Source organism: Panulirus ornatus, chromosome 2, assembly GCF_036320965.1.
Source record: "Panulirus ornatus isolate Po-2019 chromosome 2, ASM3632096v1, whole genome shotgun sequence".
Taxonomy (NCBI): Eukaryota; Metazoa; Arthropoda; class Malacostraca; order Decapoda; family Palinuridae; genus Panulirus; species Panulirus ornatus.
In genome coordinates this window covers 77,350,021-77,363,789 of record NC_092225.1, presented here as the reverse complement: position 1 = coordinate 77,363,789, position 13,769 = coordinate 77,350,021, and the positions used below count along the sequence as shown (strand labels likewise).

The 13,769-nt window shown below is 42.6% G+C and overlaps 1 protein-coding gene across 1 annotated transcript in view; it reads left to right on the top strand.

Annotated features, from left to right (window-relative positions):
* Set1 (SET domain containing 1) overlaps positions 1-13,769 on the top strand; it is a 350,690-nt gene that overhangs the window by 66,203 nt on the left and 270,718 nt on the right.

Sequence of the window (13,769 nt, the reverse complement as noted above, 5' to 3'; positions counted from 1 at the left end):
GAAATGGATGAAGAGGGCATGAATGAATATGTACATGTGTATATATGTATATGTCTGCCCTTATTCATTCCCATCGCCACCTCGCCACACATGAAATGACAATCCCCTCCCCCTACGTGTGCACGAGGTAGCGATAGGAAAAGACACAAAGGCCACATTCATTCACACTCAGTCTCTAGCTGTCATGTATAATGCACTGAAACCACAGCTCCCTTTCTACATCTAGGCCCCACAAAACTTTCCATGGTTTACCCCAAACACTTCACATGCCCTGGTTCAATCCATTGATAGCATGTTGAGCCCGGTATACCACATCATTCTAATTCACGCTGTTCCTTTCACGCCGTTCACCATCCTGCATGTTCAGGCTCCGATCACTCAAAGTCTTTTTCACTCCATCTTTCCACCTCCAATTTGGTCTCCCACTTCTTGTTCCCTCCACATATGTCCTCTTTGTCAATCTTTCCTCACTCATTCTCTCCATGTGACCAAACCATTACAAAACACCCTCTTCTGCTCTCTCAGCTACACTCTTTTTATTACCACACATCTCTCTTAACCTTTCATTACTTGCTCTATCAAACCACCTCACACCACATATTGTCCTCAAACATCTCATATCCAGCACATCCACCCTCCTCCGCACAACTCTATCTATAGCCCACACCTCGCAACCATATAACTTTGTTGGAACCACTATTCCTTCAAACATACCCATTTTTGCTTTCTGAGATAACGTTCTTGCCTCCCACACATTCTTCAATGCTCCCAGAACTTTCGCCCCCTCCCTTACCCTATGACTCACTTCCACTTCCATGGTTCCATCCACTGCCAAATCCACTCCCAGATATCTAAACACTTCACTTCCTCCAGTTTTTCTCCATTCAAACTTACCTCCCAATTGACTTGTCCCTCAACCCTACTGTACCTAATAACCTTGCTCTTATTCACATTTACTCTCAGCTTTCTTCTTTCACACACTTAAAAAAACTGTCACCATCTTCTGCAGTTTCTCACCCGAATCAGCCACCAGCGCTGTATCATCAGCGAACAACAACTGACTCACTTCCCAAGCTCTCTCATCCACAACAGACTGCATACTTGCCCCTCTCTCCAAAACTCTTGCATTCACCTTCCTAACAACCCCATCCATAAACAAATTAAACAACCATGGAGACATCATGCACCCCTGCCGCAAACTAGCATTCACTGAGAACCAGTCACTTTCCTCTCTTCCTATTCATACACATGCCTTACATCCTCGATAAAAACTTTTCACTGCTTCTGACAACTTGCCTCCCACACCATATATTCTTAATACCTTCCACAGAGCATCTCTATCAGCTCTATCATATGCCTTCTCCAGATCCATAAATGCTACATACAAATCCGTTTGCTTTTCTAAATATTTCTCACACACATTCTTCAAAGCAGACACCTGATCCACACATCCTCTACCACTTCTGTAACCACACTGCTCTTCCCCAATCTGATGCTCTGTACATGCCTTCACCCTCCCAATCAATACCCTTCCATATAATTTCCCAGGAATACTCATTAAACTTATACGTCTCTAGTTTGAGCACGCACCTTTATCCCCTTTGCCTTTGTACAGTGGCAGTATTCAAGCATGCTGCCAATCCTGAGGCACCTCACCATGAGATAAACATTCATTAAATAACCTTACCAACCAGTCAACAGGACAGTCACTCCCTTTTTTAAAAAATTCCACTGCAGTGCCATCCAAATCCGCTGCCTTGCCAGCTTTCATCTTTCGCAAAGCTTTTACTACCTCTTCTCTGTTAACCAAATCATTTTCCCTAACCCTCTCACTTTGCACACCACCTTGACCAAAATACACTATATCTGCTACTCTATCATCAAACACATTCAACAAATCTTCAAAATACTCACTCCATCTCCTCACATCACCACTACTTGTTATCACCTCCCCATTAGCCCCCTACACTGATGTTCCTATTTCTTCCTTTGTCTTACGCACTTTACCTCCTTCCAAAACATCTTTTTATTCTCCCTAAAATTTAATGATACTCTCTCATGCCAACTCTTATTTGCCCTCATTTTCACCTCTTGCACCTTTCTCTTGACCTCCTGCCTCTTTCTTTTATGCATCCCCAGTCATTTGCATTATTTCCCTGCAAAAATTGTCCAAATGCCTCTCTCTTCTCTTTCACTAATAATCTTACTTCTTCATCCCACCACTCACTACCCTTTCTAATCTGCCCACCTCCCATGCTTCTCATGCCACAAGCATCTTTTGCCCAAGCCATCACTGCTTTCCCAAATACATCCCATTCCTCCCCCACTCCCCTTATGTCCTTTGCTCTCACCTTTTTCCATTCTGTACTCAGTCTCTCTTGGTACTTCCTCACACAAGTCTCCTTCCTAAGTTCTCTTACTCTCACCACTCTCTTCACCCCAACATTCTCTCTTCTTTTCTGAAAACCTCTACATATCTTCACCTTCGCCTCCACGAGATGATGATCAGACATCCCTGCAGTTGCACCTCTCAGCACATTAACATCCAAAAGTCTCTCGTTCATGCACCTATTAATTAACACGTAATCCATAACACTCTCTGGCCATCTCTTCTACTTACATACGTATACTTATGTACATCTCTCTTTTTAAACCAGGTATTCCCAATCACCAGTCCTTTTTCAGCACATAAATCTACAAGCTCTTCACCATTTCCATTTACAACACTGAACACCCCATGTACACCAATTATTCCCTCAACTGCCATATTACTCACTTTTGCATTAAAATCACCCATCACTATAAACGGTCTCGTGCATCAAAACTACTAACACACTCACTTAGCTGCTAACAAAACACATGCCTCTCATGATCTTTCTTCTCATGCCAAGGTGCATATGCACCAATAATCACCCATCTCCCTCCATCCACTTTCAGTTTTCCCCACATTAATCTATAGTTTACTTTCTTACACTCTATCACGTACTCCCATCACTCCTGTTTCAGGAGTAGTGTCACTCCTTCCCTTGCTCTTTTCCTTTCACTAACCCCTGACTTTACTCCCAAGACATTCCCAAACCACTCTTCCCCTTCACCCTTGGGCTTCGTTTCACTCAGAGCCAAAACATCCAGGTTCCTTTCCTCAAACATACTACCTATCTCTCCTTTTTTCTCATCTTAGTTACATCCACGCACATTTAGACACCCCAATCTGAGCCTTCGAGGAGGATAAGCACTCCCCGCGTGACTCCAGTCCCGGGGGATAGGGGAGAAAGAATACATCCCATGCATTCCCTGCGTGTCGTAGAAGGCGACTAAAGGGGACGGGGGTGGGGGGCTAGAAACCCTCCCCTCCTTGTATTTGAACTTTCTAAAAGGGGAAACAAAGGAAGGAGTCATCTGGGGAGTGCTCATCCTCCTTGAAGGCTCAGATTGGGGTGTCTAAATGTGTGTGAATGTAACCAAGATGAGAAAAAAGGAGAGATAGGTAGTATGTTAGAGGAAGGGAACTTGGATGTTTTGACTGAGTGAAATGAAACTCAAGGGTAAAGGGGGAAGTCTTGGGAGTGGCGTCGGGGGTTGGTGAGAAAACAAGAGCAAAGGAAGGAGTGTAAGAAAGTAAACTCTAGATTGATATGGGTAAAACTGAAAGTAGATGGAGAGGGATGGGTGATTTTTGGTGCCTATGCACCTGAAAGTAGATGGAGAGGGATGGGTGATTTTTGGTGCCTATGCACCTGGTCATAAGAAGAAAGATCATGAGAGGCAATTGTTTTGGGAGCAGCTGAGTGAGTGTGTTACCAGCTTTGATGCATGAGACCAAGTTATAGTGATGGGTTATTTGAATGCAAAGGTGAGTAATGTAGTAGTTAAGGGTATATTTGGTGTACATGGGGTGTTCATTGTTGTAAATTGAAATGGTGAAGAGCTTGTAGATTTGTGTGCTGAAAAAGGACTGGTGATTGGGAATACCTGGTTTAAAAAGAGAGATATACATAAGTATATGTATGTAAGTAGGAGAGATGGCTAGAGAGCATTATTGGATTACATGTTAATTGATAGGCGCTTAAAAGATAGACTTTTGGAAGTTGATGTGTTGAGAGGTGCAACTGGAGGGATGTCTGATCATTATCTTTTGGATGTGAAGGTGAAGATATGTAGAGGTTTTCAGAAAACAAGAGAGAAGAATGTTGGGGTGAAGAGAGTGGTGAGAGTAAGTGAGCTTGGGAAGGAGACTTGTGTGAGGAAATACCAGGAAGATTAAGTGCAGAATGGAAAAAGGTGAGAGCAAATGATGTGAGGAGAGTGGGGAAGGAATGGGATGTATTTAGAGAAGCAGTGATGGCTTGCACAAAAGATGCTTGTGGTATGGGAAACGTGAGAGGTGGGCAGATTAGAAAGGGTAGTGAGTGGTGGGATGAAGAAGTAAGATTGTTAGTGAAAGAGAAGAGAGAGGCGTTTGGACGATTTTTGCAGGGAAATAGTGCAAATGACTGGGAGATGTATAAAAGAAAGAGGCAAGAGGTCAAGAGAAAGGTGCAAGAGGTGAAAAAGAGGGCATATTAGAGTTGGGGTGAGAGAGTATCATCAAATCTTAGGGAGATTAAAAAAGACATTTTGTAAGGAGGTAAATGAAGTGTGTAGGACGAGAGAAAAAATGGGAACATCGGTGAAGGGGACAAATGGGGAGGTAATAACAAGTAGTAGTGAAATGAGAGGTAGATGGAGTGAGCATTTTGAAGGTTTGTTGAATGTGTTTGATTATAGAGTGGCAGATATAGGGTGTTTTGGTCGAGGGGGTGTGCGAAGTGAGAGGGTCAGGGAGAATGATTTGGCAAACAGAGAAGAGGTAGTGAAAGCTTTGTGGAAGATGAAAGCCAGCAAGGCAGCGGGTTTGGATGGTATTGCCGTAGAATTTATTATAAAAGGGGGTGACTATGTTGTTGACTGGTTTGTGAGGATATTCAATATATGTATGACTCATGGTGAAGTGCCTAAGGATTGGAGAAATGTATGCATAGTGCCATTGTACAAAGGCAGAGGGGATAAAGGTGAGTGTTCAAATTACAGAGGTATAAGTTTGTTGAGTATTCCTGGGAAAATATGGGAGGGTATTGATTGAGAGGGTAAAGGCTTGTAAAGAGCATCAGATTGGGGAGGAGCATTGTGGTTTCAGAAGTGGTAGAGGATGTATGGATCAGGTCTGTGCTTTGAAAAATGTATGTGAGAAATACTTAGAAAAGCAGATGGATTTGTATGTAGCATTTATGGATCCGGAGAAGGCATATGATAGAGTATGATAGAGATGCTTTGTGGAAGGTATTAAGAGTATATGTTGTGGGAGGTAAGTTGCTAAAAGCAGTGAAAAGTTTTTATCGAGAATGTAAGGCATGTGAACGAGTAGGAAGAGAGGAAAGTGATTGGTTCCCAGTGAATGTCAATTTGCAGCAGGGGTGCATGATGTCTCCATGGTTGTTTGATTTGTTTATAGATGGTGTTGTTAGGGAGGTGAATGCAAGAGTTTTGGAGAGAGGGGCAAGTATGCAGTCTGTTGTGGAAAAGAGAGCTTGCGAAGTGAGTCAGTTGTTGTTCACTGATGATACAGTGCTGGTGGCTGATTTGGGTGAGAAACTGCAGAAGCTGGTGACTGAGTTTGGTAAAGTGTGTGAAAGAAGAAAGTTGAGAGTAATTGTGGATGAGAGCAAGGATATCAGGTACAGTAAGGTTGAGGGACAAGTCAATTGGGATGTAAGTTTGAATGGAGAAAAACTGGAGGAAGTGAAATGTTTTAGATATCTTGGAGTGGATTTGGCAGCAGATGGAACCATGGAAGCAGAAGTGAGTTGCAGGGTGAGGGAGGGGGCGAAAGTTCTGGGAGCGTTGAAGAATATGTGGAAGGCGAGAACGTTATGTTGGAAAGCAAAAATGGGTATATTTGAAGGAATAGTGGTTCCAACAGTGTTAAATGGTTGTGAGGCATGGGCAATACCTATACGTATATACATACATACCTATACATCTCATCGTATACATATATATACACACACAGACATATACATATATACACATGTACATAATTCATACTGTCTGCCTTTATTCATTCCCATCGCCACCTCGCCACATATGAAATAACAACCCCCTCCCCCCTCATGTGTGCGAGGTAGCACTAGGAAAAGACAACAAAGGCCCCATTCGTTCACACTCAGTCTCTAGCTGTCATGTAATAATGCACAGAAACCACATCTCCCTTTCCACATCCAGGCCCCACAGAACTTTCCATGGTTTACCCTGGACGCTTCACATGCCCTGATTCAATCCATTGACAGCACGTTGACCCCAGTATACCACATCATTCCAATTCACTCTGTTCCTTGCACGCCTTTCACCCTCCTGCATGTTCAGGCCCCGATCACTCAAAATCTTTTTCACTCCATCTTTCCACCTCCAATTTGGTCTCCCACTTCTCCTCTTTCCCTCCACCTCTTGACACATATATCCTCTTTGTCAGTCTTTCCTCACTCATTCTCTCCATGTGACCAAACCATTTCAAAACACCCTCTTCTGCTCTCTGAACCACACACTTTTTATTACCACACATCTCTCTTACCCTATTATTACTTACTCGATCAAATCACCTCACACCACATAATGTCCTCAAACATCTCATTTCCAGCACATCCACCCTCCTGCACACAACTCTATCTATAGCCCACACCTCACAACCATACAACATTGTTGGAACCACTATTCCTTCAAATATACCCATTTTAGCTTTCCGAGATAATGTTCTCGACTTCCACACATTCTTCAAGGCTCCCAGAATTTTTACCCCCACCTCCACCCTATGATTCACTTCGCATCCATGGTTCCATCCGCTGCCAAATCCACTCCCGGATATCTAAAACACTTCACTTCCTCCAGTTTTTCTCGATTCAAACTTACCTCCCAATTGACTTGACCCTCAACCCTACTGTACCTAATAACCTTGCTCTTATTCACATTTACTCTCACATTTACATGTGCATGCATATTCATACTTGCTTGCCTTCATCCATTCCTATTGCTACCCTGTTCCACAGGAAATAGCATCGCTACCCCCTGCTTCAGTGAGGTAACGCCATGAAAGACAAAAAAGGCCACATTCGTTCTCACTCAGTCTCTAGCTGTCATGTGAATTGCACTGAAACCGCAGCTCCCTATCCACAACCAGGACCCACAGACCTTTCCATGGTTCACCCCAGATGCATCGTATGGCCTAGTTCATTCCATTGACAGCATATAACGTGTGCATGTGTGTGTGTGTGTGTGTGTGTGTGTGTGTGTGTGTGTGTGTGTGTGTGTGAGAGAGAGCAGATGTGGGAAATGGCAGTCAAGTTTAAGAAAAAAGTAAAAAACAATTTTTTTTTTTTTTTTTTTTTTTTATACTTTGTCGCTGTCTCCCGCGTTTGCGAGGTAGCACAAGGAAACAGACGAAAGAAATGGCCCAACCCCCCCCATACACATGTACATACACACGTCCACACACGCAAATATACATACCTACACAGCTTTCCATGGTTTACCCCAGACGCTTCACATGCCTTGATTCAATCCACTGACAGCACGTCAACCCCTGTATACCACATCGCTCCAATTCACTCTATTCCTTGCCCTCCTTTCACCCTCCTGCATGTTCAGGCCCCGATCACACAAAATCCTTTTCACTCCATCTTTCCACCTCCAATTTGGTCTCCCTCTTCTCCTCGTTCCCTCCACCTCCGACACATATATCCTCTTGGTCAATCTTTCCTCACTCATTCTCTCCATGTGCCCAAACCATTTCAAAACACCCTCTTCTGCTCTCTCAACCACGCTCTTTTTATTTCCACACATCTCTCTTACCCTTACGTTACTTACTCGATCAAACCACCTCACACCACACATTGTCCTCAAACATCTCATTTCCAGCACATCCATCCTCATGCGCACAACTCTATCCATAGCCCACGCCTCGCAACCATACAACATTGTTGGAACTACTATTCCTTCAAACATACCCATTTTTGCTTTCCGGGATAATGTTCTCGACTTCCACACATTTTTCAAGGCTCCCAAAATTTTCGCCCCCTCCCCCACCCTATGATCCACTTCCGCTTCCATGGTTCCATCCGCTGACAGATCCACTCCCAGATATCTAAAACACTTCACTTCCTCCAGTTTTTCACCATTCAAACTCACCTCCCAATTGACTTGACCCTCAACCCTACTGTACCTAATAACCTTGCTCTTATTGACATTTACTCTTAACTTTCTTCTTCCACACACTTTACCAAACTCCGTCACTAGCTTCTGCAGTTTCTCACATGAATCCGCCACCAGCGCTGTATCATCAGCGAACAACAACTGACTCACTTCCCAAGCTCTCTCATCCCCAACAGACTTCATACTCGCCCCTCTTTCCAAAACTCTTGCATTTACCTCCCTAACAACCCCATCCATAAACAAATTAAACAACCATGGAGACATCACACACCCCTGCCGCAAACCTACATTCACTGAGAACCAATCACTTTCCTCTCTTCCTACACGTACACATGCCTTACATCCTCGATAAAAACTTTTCACTGCTTCTAACAACTTGCCTCCCACACCATATATTCTTAATACCTTCCACAGAGCATCTCTATCAACTCTATCATATGCCTTCTCCAGATCCATAAATGCTACATACAAATCCATTTGCTTTTCTAAGTATTTCTCACATACATTCTTCAAAGCAAACACCTGATCCACACATCCTCTACCACTTCTGAAACCACACTGCTCTTCCCCAATCTGATGCTCTGTACATGCCTTCACCCTCTCAATCAATACCCTCCCATATAATTTACCAGGAATACTCAACAAACTTATACCTCTGTAATTTGAGCACTCACTCTTATCCCCTTTGCCTTTGTACAATGGCACTATGCAAGCATTCCGCCAATCCTCAGGCACCTCACCATGAGTCATACATACACTAAATAACCTTACCAACCAGTCAACAATACAGTCACCCCCTTTTTTAATAAATTCCACTGCAATACCATCCAAACCTGCTGCCTTGCCGGCTTTCATCTTCCGCAAAGCTTTTACTACCTCTTCTCTGTTTACCAAATCATTTTCCCTAACCCTCTCACTTTGCACACCACCTCGACCCAAACACCCTATATCTGCCACTCTATCATCAGACACATTCAACAAACCTTCAAAATACTCATTCCATCTCCTTCTCACATCACCACTACTTGTTATCACCTCCCCATTTACGCCCTTCACTGAAGTTCCCATTTGCTCCCTTGTCTTACGCACCCTATTTACCTCCTTCCAGAACATCTTTTTATTCTCCCTAAAATTTACTGATAGTCTCTCACCCCAACTCTCATTTGCCCTTTTTTTCACCTCTTGCACCTTTCTCTTGACCTCCTGTCTCTTTCTTTTATACTTCTCCCACTCAATTGCATTTTTTCCCTGCAAAAATCGTCCAAATGCCTCTCTCTTCTCTTTCACTAATACTCTTACTTCTTCATCCCACCACTCACTACCCTTTCTAAACAGCCCACCTCCCACTCTTCTCATGCCACAAGCATCTTTTGCGCAATCCATCACTGATTCCCTAAATACATCCCATTCCTCCCCCACTCCCCTTACTTCCATTGTTCTCACCTTTTTCCATTCTGTACACAGTCTCTCCTGATACTTCTTCACACAGGTCTCCTTCCCAAGCTCACTTACTCTCACCACCTTCTTCACCCCAACATTCACTCTTCTTTTCTGAAAACCCATACTAATCTTCACCTTAGCCTCCACAAGATAATGATCAGACATCCCTCCAGTTGCACCTCTCAGCACATTGACATCCAAAAGTCTCTCTTTCGCACGCCTGTCCATTAACACGTAATCCAATAACGCTCTCTGGCCATCTCTCCTACTTACATAAGTATACTTATGTATATCTCGCTTTTTAAACCAGGTATTCCCAATCATCAGTCCTTTTTCAGCACATAAATCTACAAGCTCTTCACCATTTCCATTTACAACACTGAACACCCCATGCATACCAATTATTCCCTCAACTGCCACATTACTCACCTTTGCATTCAAATCACCCATCACTATAACCCGGTCTCGTGCATCAAAACCGCTAACACACTCATTTAGCTGCTCCCAAAACACTTGCCTCTCATGATCTTTCTTCTCATGCCCAGGTGCATATGCACCAATAATCACCCACCTCTCTCCATCAACTTTCAATTTTACCCATATTAATCGAGAATTTACTTTCTTACATTCTATGACATACTCCCACAACTCCTGTTTCAGGAGTATTGCTACTCCTTCCCTTGCTCTTGTCCTCTCACTAACCCCTGACTTCACTCCCCAGACATTTCCAAACCACTCTTCCCCTTTACCCTTCCCCTTTATTAGAAAAAATTATGCACTTCATGGACAGAATTGAAGAAATGGAACATATGAGCTGCTAATGTAGGCTGAAAGAACTGCCACTACGTAGCCTATAAAGGAGGGATAGATATATGTTAATCTGTGTATGGCAATGTATTGAAGGTATAAAAGGAAGTTTGTTAAACCTAAATGTCTCTTATGAGGGAAACCCTCAAGAATGCCATGGGAGTTACTAGGAATTTATCAGACAAAAAATATGTAACAACCCAGCCAGGGAAATAGACTGACTGTTTAATGTAATGCCAGGCGAATTAAGAGATATGCATCGAATAACTATAGAGATATTTAAAAGAACACTTGACATGTTGTTAGAATTAGTTCCTGATGAACCTAGAGTAAGTAATTAAGTAATGCAGGTAAGCACTTTTCTTTAGTCCTGCCTTCATGGCTAAATCTCGATGTAGGTTCTCATAGGTAGGTAGATATTCTCTCTATTTTCTTTTTTTTTTCCCCAGTTATGGATAAAAGTCCACATCAAAGCTGGGCCTTAATTGAAATTATGAAAGGTAAAAAGAAAGACAGGAGAAAGTGTTTACAAATTTTGGAGGAAGTGAAAAATCCTGCAGTTGAAATGTGAGGGGTCATAACTATTGGGAAAGACATGAGAGGTTAGAGAGTTCCAAAGCTTTGACTTATAGGTAAGGTAGCTGTTTTGATTGACTTATAGGGAAAGAAGCAGTTATCAAAACGGCTCACCCTTGAGTTGCCATGGCCACATAGTAATCATGTGATGCAGCAGCTTGCTGAGTATTGTGTGGTCTAGCTAGTGGTGGGGCATACAAGCAGCCAGCTCTCGGAAGCAAAAACCTAAGTAAAACCTATAGAAGAGGGAAAGTGAACCAGCATTGCAGCATGGGGCAAGAGGGTCAAGTTTGGTAGTTAGCCTGGGACAGTTTTCATGTCGAACCGCTTTCAACTCAGCTTCGTCAGGTAAGGATGCAGAGCTAAAACCACCCTAGATGTGAAAGCAGTATTCCATACAAGGACAAATCAGTCCTTTGTATAAACTGAGCAACTGTTCAGAAGAAAAGAAATTTCAACACACAAACAAGACACCCAGTTTCTTAGAGGCAGACTTAGCTACTTCCATAATGTAGGGTTTCAAGAGTACACAACTGGCAAAGGAGAGATGAGTGTTGTGAGATTTTTGATAGAGATATGAGTAGAAACTGGGTCTTAGAGGCATTGAGCAGATTTTGTTTATCCCACTGAAATATCCTGTCCAAAGCCAGAGAGGAAGCTAGATATGAAGCAGCAGAGTGAGGAAGGGAAGCCAAAAGAGGGCAGCTTAAGAGATTAGACCCCCAGTGCCACACCTTGCCAAAAGCTTTGAATATGTCAGGGGCAACTACACATGACTTCACAAAATCTTTCAGGGATGATGACCAGATATTAGTAAGATAGGAAGGAATACCAGTGGATTGTGACTTATGGAAGCCATACTGTTGATCAGAGAGAAGACTGATTTTCAAGGTGTCTAAGGATATGGTATATGAGGAGGGATTCAAAGTCTTTGGAAATGGTAGATGTCAAAGCAATAGGATGATAGTTAGAGGGGTCAGAATGGTCACTTTTCTTAAGGATGGAATGTATCAATGCATGCTTCCAAGGAGGGAAAAGTTTTGGTTTTTAAGCAGAAACAGAACACATGAGCAAGCACGGGTGCAACTTCAGGTGTAAACTCTTTCAATACATGGAGATAGATGCCATCATGACCATAAACCTTGCTTGTGTCCAGAGCAAAAAGCACTTTTTTTACAGTCTGAAAAGAGAGTACTGGGGGGATTCTTAGGATTAGTAAGAGGAGCATTGGTGGGGTGAAGGAATGTAGACTCGTCCAAGGTAGAGTCATAGGAGAAACCGGAACCAAAGAGAGTTGCTTTGTCTATGGCAGAGACAGTTATAGTACTGTCAGAATGGAGAAGTAAAGGAAAGGTAGATCTACAAAAGTTTTTAAAGTTGCCCTTAGCTAAAGACCAGACAGACCTATGAATGGATGACAAGGAGAGGTTAACACTCTTCTTTTGAATAAAGCAGTGTTTTGCCTCATGGTTGATGTGCTTGCAGTGATTATGGACAATGTTAAAAGCTGAATGGGAGCCTGAGAAAGGAGAGTTTTCCACGCCCAATATGTTTGATCCCTTGCCTGGACGGCTCAGAACAAGAATGGTTGAACCATGGATTGGATGAAAAGAGGTCATCTTAGAGGAGGAAGGGATAAATGCTTTTATTCCTCCAGGAATAATCTCTGCTATGCATTTGGCTGGGATGGAAGTGTAACCAAATAAGAGACAGTAATTTACATAAGAAAAGTTAGAAAAGAAGTTACCCAAGTTATTCCAATCAGCTTTGTTGAGGTGCCAGTATTTATGCTTTGAAAGGGTTGCTGGAGGGGCAGGTACCATTAGAATAGATACATTTATGAGATTATGATCTGATAAACTTACTGGGCGAGATTGTATACTTAAAGCATGATGGACTAGAGGTGAAAAACTGATCCAGAATATTTAGATAGTGATCACAGTAATCAGGAATATGGGTAGGGTGGGAGATAATTTGCTCTAAATTATTGAGAATGAAGAATGTGAGGGCTTCAATCCTTCCATCATCCATACTGGAGGAATTCAGCCATTCCCTGTGGTAGAGGATATCAGTTTGTGGGTGAGAGGATGTCACAGTCTCATGGAAGGAGTTTAGATAGTCAAAGAAATATGAAAAATTTGTAGAATTAGGAGAGCAATGGGTGAAACAGAACAAAAATGTGGCAGTTGGGAGACAGACCTTGAGCTGCATAACATCAAAGTTTGGGGGTTCAATGTCCTTGAGGTGTGCAACAGGCGTGTTGATGTTAGAATAAGCTTAAGCTCCACCTTTGAACCAGAATTGTGAGTGGAGATTATAGTTAGATATGAAAAAGGGACTAGTAAGAACATCATTAGACAACTGTGTCTGAAAGAAAGGTAATAAGTTAGGATAAGTACTTGATAGATTGTGTTCAACAGAGGAGAGGTTACTAGAGACTATGAATCTTGATATGCTGAATAGAAAAAGAGGAAGGTCTAACAGAAAGGAAGAGGTCATGGGAGGGGCTGTTACTACACAGTCAAAGCCCTCCAGCTCATGGGCAGTGGAGTCAGGCAGAAACCCGGAGATTCTTAGCACCCCATGATGCCAGGTACAAGGGGCCATAGAATTATCAGACTTTGTCATGATGATGCTTAGAATTGTTTGAGTGGACAGGAGTTGGCAAGAGTACTTATATGAACAAAAAAAGAAGAAAGGTTTGA